We start from the raw sequence: 13,622 nt of genomic DNA, 5'->3' as shown, positions 1-13,622 counted from the left end.
CCATGTGTATATCCATGTATGTGTATTTATATATGTGTACATATATATATATATACTTTGGTAAGCATACATATTATACAAATATGTTTCATATCTTGCCATACAACTGTCTGTACCACCTTGAATCATAAGATTTAAAAGGGACCAAAGAGACAACTTTTTCACACAGAGAGAGGTGTGTGTAAGGAAGTGTTGGAGGCTGGTACTACTACAACATTTAAAAGGTATCTAAATGAGTACATGAACAGGAAGGGTTTAGAGGGATATGGGTCAAATACTGGCAAATAGGACCAGATTAGTTTAAGATAAAGAAGTCTGGACTGAAGGGTCCGTTTCCGTGCTGCACACCTCTATGACTATGATTCTAAATATCTTAGAAAATCTTAAAATATTGACAATATAGCTATACATGTCTTTATTTCCTTCAGTTGTCCTCAGCGTTAATGATTCAAAAAATTAGCAGCATAGAAGTAAGTGGTTTTAACTGACATTGAACACGTGGAAATGTTCAAATCTGTAATAGTATTAGGTAAACGTTTCAACCTGTTTGTCTTTCATTATTATTTCATTGTTGTTTGTGAAATCTTGCTGCGCACAGAGCCAATATATTTGCCTACATAACAAGACAGTCTTTCAGATCAATTAATTACTTTTGAACTATTTTAAGACATTTTCTTGCGAAATGCGACTATATATGATATAGATGCACGTGATTCTTTCCTTCAGCCTCCTGAGAAGCATCTGGTTTCCACAACCTATCTCCACAAGCTGAGATCAGTAATTCACTTCATGAAGAATTACAGGCATAAATCCACATCCCATTAGGTAGTGGCACAGCATGCTGAAGCTCATCATGCTTTCCAACTACTTAGCTGTCTAAAATAATTTATCTTTTGAAAGAAAACTTGATTAGCAGTCACACTTGAATCGCTGACTTACTGTTTCAACCGAGTCTGATTTTGTGGCTTTTGTAATCCATACAACTGAAAAAAAATACTGATTTGCAAAAACTCTTAACATTTAATCCTACCTGGTTCTTAGATATGATTACCTGAAGAAATTACCTATCTATACAATATGATATTAAAATTTTAAAACTCTGTCTTATGCAATCAATCATATTTTAGTAATTAGCCTTATTCATTACTTTAGTTCAATTACAGCATCAATGTAAAAGAGTTATAAAAATGAGATTTTCAGATCAATCAGAATAGTTTTAACACTTTTAACGAATTCATCAGTTGTAGCTGACAGATGGCAGATGATGTCAGGCTTTCAAGGGAAAAGCCTTGAACAGCAGGAGCACCAGCCTTCTGACTCACACCTAATCTGTTAATGTGTAGATCTGTTTATAAATTGTATCTAAGGTTAACCCAATGTTCCTTAACAATCAGTATCAGATTAAATTAGTAATAGGAATTAATACCAAATTTCAATGGAATCCTGAGGATGACCTATTATCAATTACTAAAGACAACTTATAAAATTCACAATTTTAGGAAAGCTTAATGCATTAAAGGAAATAACTTCTATTTACCGAGCACCCCGCCATGTCTTCAGGGCATCTCAAAGTACTTCACAGCTAATGATTTACTTTTACAATGCAATCACTATCGTTACATGAGAAAGCATAGAAGTTAATTATACTTTGGAAGGTTCTACAAGCAGCAATTTAAATTAATTGGCCAGTTTTTTTTCTCAGAGAATTTTTAAACACTTTTTTTTTATTTGGACGGTAGATGCACTCCATCATCTCCTTTGAAAAATGACATCACATCTTTCCTATCCACTTAAACCATTCAAATAGACAGGTACTTGTCTCAGCGTAATGTCTCGTCTCTTATATTGTGGCACTACCTCAGAATGCACTGAAGGATCAGCCGAGGTGATGTACATAGAAGAGCTTAATTTCTTGTAGATCAGCTGAGATAAGCCATAACCAGCAGCATCCCTGTCTGGCTTTAATGTTGCCTGAAGGGGGTAAACTCTCCATTGACTGGAAGAAGAACTGTGGTGTTGTAGGTCAATCATCTCAGCATCAGGACATCTCTGTAACAGTTCCTCAGTCCTCGGTTCAACTATCTGCAAATGTTTCTTCAGTAATCTTCCATCATGTTCGCTGATGTTTGCAAAATGTTCAACACCATTTGCTACTCCTTAAACCCTGAAGCAGTCCATATGATTATGCATATGATATTTCATGGGGTAGGATGTGATGTGGTGAGTGGGCTTGATAATCATACAGCAAGCTCCCTTAACAGGGAATACTGGCAGGCTTAATCTACAAGTGCTTCTTTAAATTATATTCATTCCCAGGTGGTTAAGGAAGTAAGGATATACAATTTTAAAAAATGCTGGAAGTACCCCACAGGTCAGACAACATAAGCAGAAAGAGAACCAGGCAAAAGTTCATGTCATTATCTTCCTTTAGAACTGGAAAATGTTAGATATTAATGCATGTGCAGAGTCAGGGAAAAGACAAAGTTTGATTGTGGCAGGGAGAGAGGGCTGTGACTAGGTGAAAGGTAGCAGGAACGAAATGGCAAAGGAGTTGGGAAAGGGAGAGATAAAGAAACAAGCAATGGTGGATGTGTAAATGGGAAATAGCAGAAGTTTCATTAACAGCTGCAATCCAAAGCAACGGGTACAGAGATTATGAATAAAGGATGGTTTACCCTGGCCGACACAAGAAAAATGTATGAGGTTATGGACAAAGAGGTCTGAGAAAGATCAAAGCGTTTCCTTAAAAAGGGAAATGGTGGTAAGCTCAGGGGCTCCCAGTGTAGAGGAGACCATGGTGTGACCAGAAATGGGAGAACTAAACTGGGAAGCTTCTTTCCTTTAGCAGGATATTCACCAATTACTCCAAAAAATGTCTAAAGCAGACTCTGCAAACTAACAGTCATGAAGCCAATCTTCTGTAAACAAGCTGTTTTCATAAGATATGTGACGATCAAGAAATGCCTTGTTAAAAAAAGTTGTTCTAATGTCCTTTCATTGACCTTTTTGAAAAAGAGAACCAAGGTATTCCCAATCCTTCAAACTCAATTTCCAAAAATTTAGTAAATATGAAACCTTCACAACAGTATTCAAGGCAGCTGTGGGAGTCAACTGACCTTTGATGAATATTAATCAATAGCCCATCCAAAGAACTGAACACAGAAGAGTTGAAGCAGGAGAGGAAAGAATATGAGATTGTAGGATCACAGCAGGAAACATTTCGGAGAGAAGACCTCCAGCAGAGATGATATCTACGACAGTTTTAGAAACAGGAGTTGGAAGTGAGATTATGGTCTAACCAGAGGGTGGCAGAGCTGTTCAAGAGATGGCATTTAGTGTCCATTAACTAGAGTTCAGTTCCCCAGACAGCAACAGAACCACACTTGTCAGTCTTTAAGGATGATTGTTGGGTTCAACTTGTAAGAACATAATTCTGCAAACTCAGTGGGTGATAAGTTAGAGTGAGTGAGGGGTACAGAGAAATTCTGACAACTGAAAATATGCCAGAACTTTTCAATACAAATAATCTCAAGATGGTAAGAGTTCTGCAAGGAGAGTTTCTGGGAGTAGGAGGTTTCTGAAGACAAGAGAAAGGGTCTTCTGTTTGTGGCAAAGATCTTTGGTCTACTGAATATTTCTAGAATTTCATTTTCATTTCAAAGCTACAGACTTTTATTGTTGAAGCAAAGTGCATGACCTTGTCCAATAAAAGGACAATATTGTGGATGCTAGAAATCTGAAATATAAAGGGAAAGTGCTAGAGAAACTCAGTAGGTCTAACAATATCTTTGAGGAACACAGTTAATGCTTTGAGTTTGATATAACTTTTATAAAGAACTTCGTCTGCCCTTTAGAGGACATTTTTAACAGCATATAGCCACAGACCATGATCTCCCCCCCAGGGAGAAGATGGCTTAGCTAGTGGATAAGGTGCTGAATCAAGTTGGCTGCTTTGTCCTGGCTGGTGGTGAGCTCCTTAGGTATTGCTAGAGTTTTATTCATTCAGCCAATGAGTAAAATTCTTCCATTACTGCTTCACTTTCCAACGAGTTGCAAATGATACTGAACAGTTTACAATTATTAAACATCTCCATTCTCACCTTCTATCTGAGAGAAGGTCATTGTTAAAGCAGCTGAAGATGGTTAAGTCTAGAATACATTTCTGAGGAACATAAATGGGAATGCACATAGCTGTACCTCCCTCTGGAGGCCATCAGTGGAAACTGCACATTTTATGCAAGTGTAATAGCTTTATCAGTCATTTTGAGGAAGACATGGTCTAATGTTTTTCTGAAAGCTAACATTGCTGATGTTTTTTTGGATTTGCTGTTTCTCTCTTGATTTTGCAATCATCCACTTTGCTGTTCCCAGCAGAATATTTTCTTTTCAATTTAGAACTCATTTTACAACTCTCAATTCTCAGCATTGGTGCCTTTACCAGCTGTCAACCTCAGCTTTAACATTCCTCCTCAGCAGAATCATGACATTGAGTTTGCATTGGCTCAAAGGCTGTTTTAAATTTGGAGGAGGCAAAGAATTTGATCGAAAAGTGAGGAAGAGTCGACATTTCTCTGTCTCAGTTATCTGGCACTAACAATCAGGCTAGAAACACGCTTCCGGCCTCAGGCACACAATCATGTTTACACTATCTTCACTCCAAAAGGAATGCCATGAAAAGGTTTTAAAAGCAGCACACTAGATCCTGCACATTGAAAGTAAAAACACAAACTGCTGGAAATAGTCGACAAGTCTGACAGAGTACCTTCTTACAAAACTCAAGGAGACTCTGTCCTTGACTTTTTTCAGAGGGGTAATAAACCAGGCCGGGCTCCGATCAGTCTGGTTTGGTACAGAGATGAAAAGGTTTTGAGAGGCCTTTTGTTTATATATAAACAGATGAGACTTCAGGCCAAAGTGGTCATCTTGTAAAAGTGACCTGTATAAATAAAGGAGAGTAGTCAGCTCCAGTTGAGCTGAGCAGTTTTCGTTCAGTCTTGACCTGGTGGGAAATTCAACTGGGAGCTGTGTGGAAGGTCTCTCTCTTTCTTCTCTTCAACTTCAACCTGTAAACATGTGTTCCATTTATACAGGTTTTTAAAGAGAGTTTGCTTTTTGGGACAGCTGTGTATATTTGGAACAACTCCAACCTCACTATCAAACCGGCAGACAAGGGAGGCGCGGTGGTAGTTTGGAACACCGATCTTTACATTGCTGAGGCTAAACGCCAACTCACGGACACCTCCTCCTACTGCCCCCTTGACCATGACCCCACCTCCCACCACCAAATCATCATCTCCCAGACCATCCATAACCTCATCACCTCAGGGGATCTCCCATCCACCGCCTCTAACCTCATAGTCCCACAACCCCGCACCACCCGTTTCTACCTCCTGCCCAAAATCCACAAACCTGACTGCCCCAGCCGACCCATTGTCTCAGCCTGCTCCTGCCCCACCGAACTCATCTCTGCATACCTCGACACGGTCCTGTCCCCCTTACTCCAAGAACTCCCCACCTGCATTTGGGACACCACCCATGCCCTCCACCTCTTCCATGATTTTCGCTTCCCTGGTCCCCAACACCTTATCTTCACCATGGACATCCAGTCCCTATACACCTCCATCCCCCATCACGAAGGACTCAAAGCCCTCTGCTTCTTCCTTTCCCACTGACCCAACCAGTACCCTTCCACTGACACCCTCCTTCGACTGACTGAACTGGTCGTCACTCTGAACAACTTCTCTTTCCAATCCTCCCACTTCCTCCAAACCAAAGGAGTAGCCATGGGCACCCGCATTGGCCCCAGCTATGCCTGCCTCTTCGTAGGATATGTGGAACAGTTCATCTTCCGCAGCTACACTGGCACCACCCTCCACCTTTTCCTCCGCTACATCGATGACTGTATCGGCACTACCTCATGCTCCCACGAGGAGATTGAACAGTTCATCCACCTTACGAACACCTTCCACCCCAACCTCAAATTTACCTGGACAGTCTCAGACTCCTCCCTCCCCTTCCTAGACCTCTCCATTTCTATCTCAGGCGACCGACTCAACACGGACATTTACTATAAACCGACCGACTCCCACAGCTACCTAGATTACACCTCCTCCCACCCGGTCCCCTGTAAAAACGCCATCCCATATTCCCAATTCCTTCGCCTCCGCCGCATCTGCTCCCAGGAGGACCAATCCCCAGACCGAACAACCCAGATGGCCTCCTTCTTCACAGACTGCAATTTCCCCTCAGACGTAGTTAACGATGCTCTCCACCACATCTCCTCCACTTCCCGCTCCTCCGCCCTTGAGCCCTGCCCCTCCAATTGCCACCAGGACAGAATACCACTGGTCCTCACCTACCACCCTACCAACCTCCAGATACATCGTATCATCCTTCATCATTTCCGCCACCTCCAAACAGACCCCACCACCAAGGATATATTTCCCTCCCTTCCTCTATCAGCGTTCTGGAAAGACCACTCCCTCCACGACTCCCTTGTCGGGTCCACACCCCCCCACCAACCCAACCTCCACCCCCAGCACCTTCCCCTGCAACCGCAAGAAATGCAAAACTTGCGCCCACACCTCCCCCCTCACTTCCCTCCAAGGCCACAAGGGATCCTTCCATATCCGCCACAAATTCACCTGCACCTCCACACACACCATTTACTGCATCCGCTTCACCCGATGTGGTCTCCTCTTTATTGGGGAGACAGGCTGCCTACTTGCGGAACGTTTTAGAGAACACCTCTGGGACAGCCGCACCAACCAACCCAACCGTCCCGTGGCTGAACACTTTAACTCCACCTCCCACTCCATCAAGGACATGCAGGTCCTTGGCTTCCTCCATCGCCAGACCATGGCAACACGACGCCTGGAGGAAGAGCGCCTCATCTTCCGCCTAGGAACCCTCCAACCACACGAGATGAATGTAGATTTCTCCAGCTTCCTCATTTCCCCTTCCCCCACCTTATCTCAGTCCCAACCTTCGGACTCAGCACCGCCTTCTTGACCTGCAATCTTCTTCCCGACCTCTCCGCCCACACCCCCTCTCCAGCCTATCACCCTCACCTTAACCTCCTTCCCAACGCCCCTCCCCCAAGTCCCTCCTCCCTACCTTTTATCTTAGCCTGCTTGGCACACCTTCCTCATTCCTGAAGAAGGGCTTATGCCTGAAATGTCGATTCTCCTGCTCCTTGGATGCTGCCTGACCTGCTGCGCTTTTCCAGCAACACATTTTTCAGCGTAATTAAGTCGAGTTGGATAGACTGAGTTCTGTAGGGGTTCTTTAGTGTATTCTTTGTGTTTCATTGTGTAATTTTGTGAATACATTTTTGTCTGTTTTAAAATCTAGTAGTCAACCTAGCTAGCTCACTGCGGGTAAGTTTCACTGTACACTTACCGAAACAAATTGTAAAGTTATCATCTGGGGCTGTCTGCTTAAGAATGTTTTGAGTGGTCTGGCCTCGTCCATAACAGACTGGGGGCTCTTTGCGGGATTTTAAGCAGCAAGTGGTAGGTGCTAGTGTCATTATTTGTGAGTTTGGTTGGGTAGACAAAGCTTGGGATAGTAATAGCTCTTTCAGTTGCCACATGCTTTCTGGAAGTGGATGTGGTGACTTTAGAAGGTTTGAAAAAGGTGAATAAGACTAAGCTGCAGGAATTAGAGGACACGCTGGAATTGGAACTGCCTGCATCTGTGAGGAAAGGAGAGATAATTACAGCAATAGCTCAGCATTTAAACTTGCCGGAGAAACCATCAGAGTCTATAGAGATGACAAGAATTCAATTGCAAATGAAGCAGCTTGGGTTAGAGGCAAGAGATAAGGCGAGCTGGAATGAAACAGTTTTGAGTTACGATTAGAAGCAGAAGAGAGGGAAAAAGAGAGAGCAGCAAAAGAGAGAGAAAAAGAGAGAGCAGCAGAAGAGAGGGGAAAAGAACGAAGAGAAAGAAAAAAAGAGAGTTTTTGAACTTCAAAAACTGACATTTAAAAAGGAAAGGCAGCTTAAAAGGCTGGAGATAAAGGCTGAGGGTAGGCTTAGTGAGGAAGAGTGTGAGTGAGCCACTAGTAGTCAGAAGCCAAGTGAGAAACTGTTTATGTATGTCCAAGCATTGCCTAAATTTGATGAGAAGGATATGGAAACCTTTTCATCTCACTTGAAAAGGTGACTAAACAAATGCAGTGGCCAGTGGCAATGTGGGTTTTGTTGATCCAAACGAAGGTAGGGCTAGTGAGGTATTCATATCCCTATCTGAGGCGGTATCTGGGGAGTATGAGGAGGTGAAAAAAGCCATTTTAAGTGCATGTGAGCTTGTACCAGATCCCACAGACAACGTTTCAGGAATCTAAGGAGGGGCCCTGGTCAAACCTATATTGAGTTTGAAAGGATCAAACAGAGTAATTTCGATAGATGGATAAGAACTTTAAAAATTGAGCAAACCTATGATGCCCTTAGTGAGGTCATTATTATCGCGGAATTCATAAATTCACTGCCTGAAGTAGTGCGAACTCATGTGAAAGAGCAGAGAGTTAAAATGGCAAGGCTAGCAGCTGAAGTGGCTGATGATTATGAGCTGGTCCATAAAATTCGGATTGACTTCCAGAATCAATTTCAGTCCATCAGGGATAGAAACTGGGGCAAAGAGGAATCCTTACATGGAAAGGGTAAGGTAGATCTCAGAGTGAAAACGAAACCCTTGAGGGTGACAAAGAAGTTAAAATGCTCCGGTGTTTTCATTGTGATAAAGTGGACCACACGAATACAGTGTTGGTGGGCTAGGAGAAACACAGATGTAGGAAAACCGGATGAGCCTGGAAGTTAGTAACAAAAAGCAGAAGGGATGTTAGACAACTGCCTCAGAGTGTACAAGATGATCAGAGGTGGACTTAGGAAAAACTACCAAATCTGCTTAAGAAATACACATTATGTTTATTCACACATAGGCCAGGAGTAGCGGGTAAAGAGGTTATAATATTAAGGGACACAGGATTCTCTCAGTCTATGATGCTGAAGGATGAGGAGATATGCACTCCTGAGGGACTATTGCCAGACTATTGCTCAATTATGTAAAGTGAGGCTAGAGAGTCAGGAGAAGAGTGGAGAATTTATAGTAGGAGTACTGGACAAACTCTCAGCTCCAGGAATACAATTTGCCCTTGCAAATGATACAGCTGATTCACAGTAAGCATGCTGTCTATTGTTGTTGAAAAGCCAGTGGAGACACAGGCAACCGAAGACATGGAGAATGTTTTTCTGGAAACTTTGCCTGATTAGATTAGATTAGATTACTTACAGTGTGGAAACAGGCCCTTCGACCCAACAAGTCCACACTGCCCCGCCGAAGCGTAGCCCACCCATACCCCTACATCTACCCCTTACCTAACACTACGGGCAATTTAGCATGGCCAATTCACCTGACCTGCACATCTTTGGACTGTGGGAGGAAACCGGAGCACCCAGAGGAAACCCACGCAGACACGGGGAGAACGTGCAAACTCCACACAGTCAGTCACCTGAGGCGGGAATTGAACCCGGGTCTCTGGCGCTGTGAAGCAGCAGTGCTAACCACTGTGCCACCGTGCCGCCCTGATGATCACAGGATCACAGAGGCACAAGCTGAAGCAGGAGAGATCAAAAGGCACGGTTAAGGAATCTGACATAGTGTTATCCGAAACCTTTTTTGATCAGATAAGTGGAAACGAGAAGGAGCAAATAGGTAAACATGCAAGAATGTTTAGCTCTACTAAGCTGATTGAATTACAGCAGAAAGATATGGGGTTAAAACAGTTACATCAAAATGCATTTATTGAGAAAGAAAGTGAATGCATTCCTGTGTGTTTTTTTAAACAAATGATGTCTTAATGAGGAAATGGAGACCATCACACATTCAAGCAGATAAGAAATGGGCAGAGATACATCAAATTGTTTTGCCAGTAGGGTATAGAAAGGAGATGCTGTGAGTGGTGCATGAGCTACCACTTTGAGGTCATTTCGGGGTGAGGAAAACACAGGGTAAAGTACAAAGACATTTTTACTGGCTTGGACTACACAAGGATGTAGTTCAATTTTGCCAGACATGTCAGCTAATTGGAAAACCACAGGCAATAATAAAACCTGCACCTTTAATACCTATTCCAGCATATGAGAAACCTTTCACAAGAGTCTTGATTGATTGCCTAGGTCCCTTACTGCAAACAAAACGTGGGAATAAATATTTATTAACAATAATGGTTGTGTCAACTAGATTTCTAGAGGCAATCCCATTACGTAACATTGCAGCTAAAAGTGTTGTAGAAGAATTACTTAATTTTTTTACTAGATACAGACTACCAATAGAGATCCAATCAGATAAAGGATCAAACTTCATATCCAAACTATTCACGGATATTATGGTTAACTTGGGAATAAAGCAATTCAAATCTACTTCATACCATCCGGAATCGCAGGGAGCACTGGAGAGATGGCAACAAACATTAAAGACCATGTTGAGGGCTTATGGTCAGGATTATCCAGTTGTTTGCGATAACGGAGTTCTGTTTGCACTTTGTGCGATCAGAGATGCACCGAGTGAATCGACCAAATTCAGTCCGTTTGTATTAATTTTTGGGCATGAAGTAAGAGGACCATGAAAACTGATTAAGGAGAAATTAATAAGTCAGAATTCAGATCCACCCATTTGGACTATGTGAGAAATATTAGAGGAAGATTAAATTGAGCTGGGGAGTTGGCTGGACAGCATTTAAAAGTATCACAGCATACAATGAAACGGGAAGCAGAGAAGAAATCACAAATCTGCAATTTTGCAAACAGGAATAAGGTATTGGTGTTATTTCCAGTAACAGGTGAGCCTTTAAAAGCAAGGTTTAGTGAACCATATCAAATTGAGAGGAAATTGAGTGAGGTGAACTACTTAATAAGAACTCCAGACAGTAAGAAATCTCACAGAGTGTGTCATGTGAATATGCTCAAAAGGTACTTTGATAGAGAAGGAAAGCCAGAGGAGAAGGTGTTAATGATTACAGCACAGAAGGAAGAACCAAGTTCAGAGGATTCTGAATTGGACATTCCTCAAATCAAATTGGACAATGAGGAAGTTGTCTAAAATTGGGAAAAATTGCTGAGTTACCTTCAAAATGACCTGAAAGAGTTATTACTATCACATGGGAGATATGCAAAAATAAACTTTGAAGTACTAACCTAATTGTGCATGATGTAGGTGTAGGAGATGCTGTTCCAATTAAGCAACATCCTTACAGGCATAACCCTCTAATGTTGGCACAGGTTCAGAGGGAGATGGAGCACTTCATCCAAGATGGCATAATTGAAGTGAGTTACAGTGACTGGAGCTCACCCATAGTCATGGTGCCAAAGCCAAATGGGACTCTCCATTATGTGTGGACTATCGCAAAGTCAACACTGCTACAAAGACTGATGCATATCCAATTCCATGGTCGGAGGACTGTGTCAAAAATGTGGGACAAGCAACTTACATTTCTAAGTTGAACTTGATCAGAGGCTACTGTCAAGTACCCCTGTCAGACAGAGCAAAGGCAATTTTGGCTTTCATAACGCCAAATGGGCTTTATCAGTTCAAAGTTATGTGATTTGGTCTGAAAAACACTCCAGCCACATTTCAGAGACTGACGAATAAGGTCATTGCTGGATTACCCAACTGTGTGGTATATAATAATGACCTGGTGATTTTTAGTCACTCATGGAAAGACCATTTATAGCATTTATCGGATTTGTTCAATTGACTTCAGAAGGCAAGCTTGGTGGCAAACTTAGCTAAAAATGAATTTGCCAAAGACCAAGTCACCTTCCTGGGCCATGTTATTGTACATGGACAAATGGCTCCACGAGATGCAAAAACAAATATATTTGGGGAATTTCCCGCACCGTCGATGAAGAAAGCAATACTACAGTTCCTGAGATTGAGTGGATTTTCCTGAAAGTTTGTGCCGAATTTCAAGAGTTTGGCTGCTCCACTCACCAAATTGTTAAAAAAGGGTAAGAAGTTTCAGTGGACTGTGGACTTTCGAAAAGCATTTGACAGCCTAAAAACTGTGTTAACCTCTGCCCCGGTATATTAGCCACACTGGATTACATGAAGCCTTTCAAGGTGGCTATCGATGCAGTGATGTGGGTGTCGGTGCGATGCTCCTGTAGGAGGATGACGAGGGAATAGAAAGACCCATTGGGTATTATTCCAGAAAGTTGAACGATCATTAACATAAATATTCAACGATGGATTAAGCGACTTTAAGCTTAGTATGGCATTACAACATTTCAGTGTTTATATTACTAGCAATGCATCCAAGACAATTATATACACTGATCACAACCCATCGACATTTGTGAAAAGATTCAAGGACAAAAATGTCAGAGCTTGTTGTTGTAGCCATTCAATTCGACAATTGTGCATGTGGCAGGTCACGAAAACGTGATTGCTGATGCGTTATCGAGATTCAAATGAGATATGGAGGCGTTCGGGGGATGGGTGTACCGCGTCCTGAATTTGCATGTGGTCGTGCATATTTGCATGTGCATAGTTAGTATAGTGGTAAAAACAATGACTGCAGCTGCTGGAAACCAGATTCTGGATTAGTGGTGCTGGAAGAGCACAGCAGTTCAGGCAGCATCTAGGTAGCTAGTATAGTGTATATCTGCATTTAGACTACTAACCAGGTTTTGAAGGGCTAAAAATGAGGCCATCTTTTGGTATTGATGATTCATTATTTTAAGGGGGGAGGTGTCACAAAAGTTGGCCCCTTTCTTTTAAAAGCTGTTCCTTGGCTCAAGGAGACTCTGTCCTTGATTTTTTTCAGAGGGGTAATAAACCAGGCTGGCTCCAATCAGTCTGGTTTGGTACAGAGATGAAAAGGATTTTGAGGCCTTATGTTTATATGTAAACAGGTGAGACTTCAGGCCAAAGTGGTCTTGTTTTAGAAGTGACCTGTACAAAGAAAGGGGAGTGGTCAGCTCTCTAGCTAACTGAGCTGAGCAGTTTTACTTCAGTCTTGACCTAGTGAGAGGTTCAACAGGGAGCTATGTGGAAACTCTCTCTCTCTCTCTTTCTGCCCTTCAACTTCAACCTGTAAACATGCGTTCCATTTATACTGGGTTTTAAAGAGAGTTTGCTTATTGGGACTGTTGTGTATATTCAAAACAGCATAATTAAGTCTTGTTGGATCGGTTAAGTTCTGTCGGGGTTCTTTATTCTGTTCTTTGTGTTTCATTGTGTAACTTTGTGAATAAATTTTTGTCTATTTTAAAATTCAGTAGTCAACCTAGCTATCTTACTCCAGGTAACTTCCACTGTACACTTACCAAAACAAATTGCAAGGTTATGGTCTGGGTCTGCCTGCTTAAGAATGTTTGAGTGGTCTGGCCTAGTCCATAACAAGCTGTGGAAATAAGGGCTCAGTAACAAAAAAGGGAATCTGTAAACTGATGCAAGTAAATAACAGAATATTATATAAATGAGCTGTTCTTCTTTCCGCAAGACCATCGAATCACTATTTAAAATATATAGCATGTCCTACAGTTAGCTTTACTGTCAATAGGCAATGCAGTTTGGGAAACAACCAGTTTTTGGACTCCTGACTGCTAATGAGATAT

The sequence above is a fragment of the Chiloscyllium punctatum genome, chromosome 37, assembly GCF_047496795.1.
Source record: "Chiloscyllium punctatum isolate Juve2018m chromosome 37, sChiPun1.3, whole genome shotgun sequence".
NCBI classification, from domain to species: Eukaryota; Metazoa; Chordata; class Chondrichthyes; order Orectolobiformes; family Hemiscylliidae; genus Chiloscyllium; species Chiloscyllium punctatum.
The sequence above is the reverse complement of the archived record's forward strand: the minus strand, read 5'-3'. Positions refer to the sequence as shown.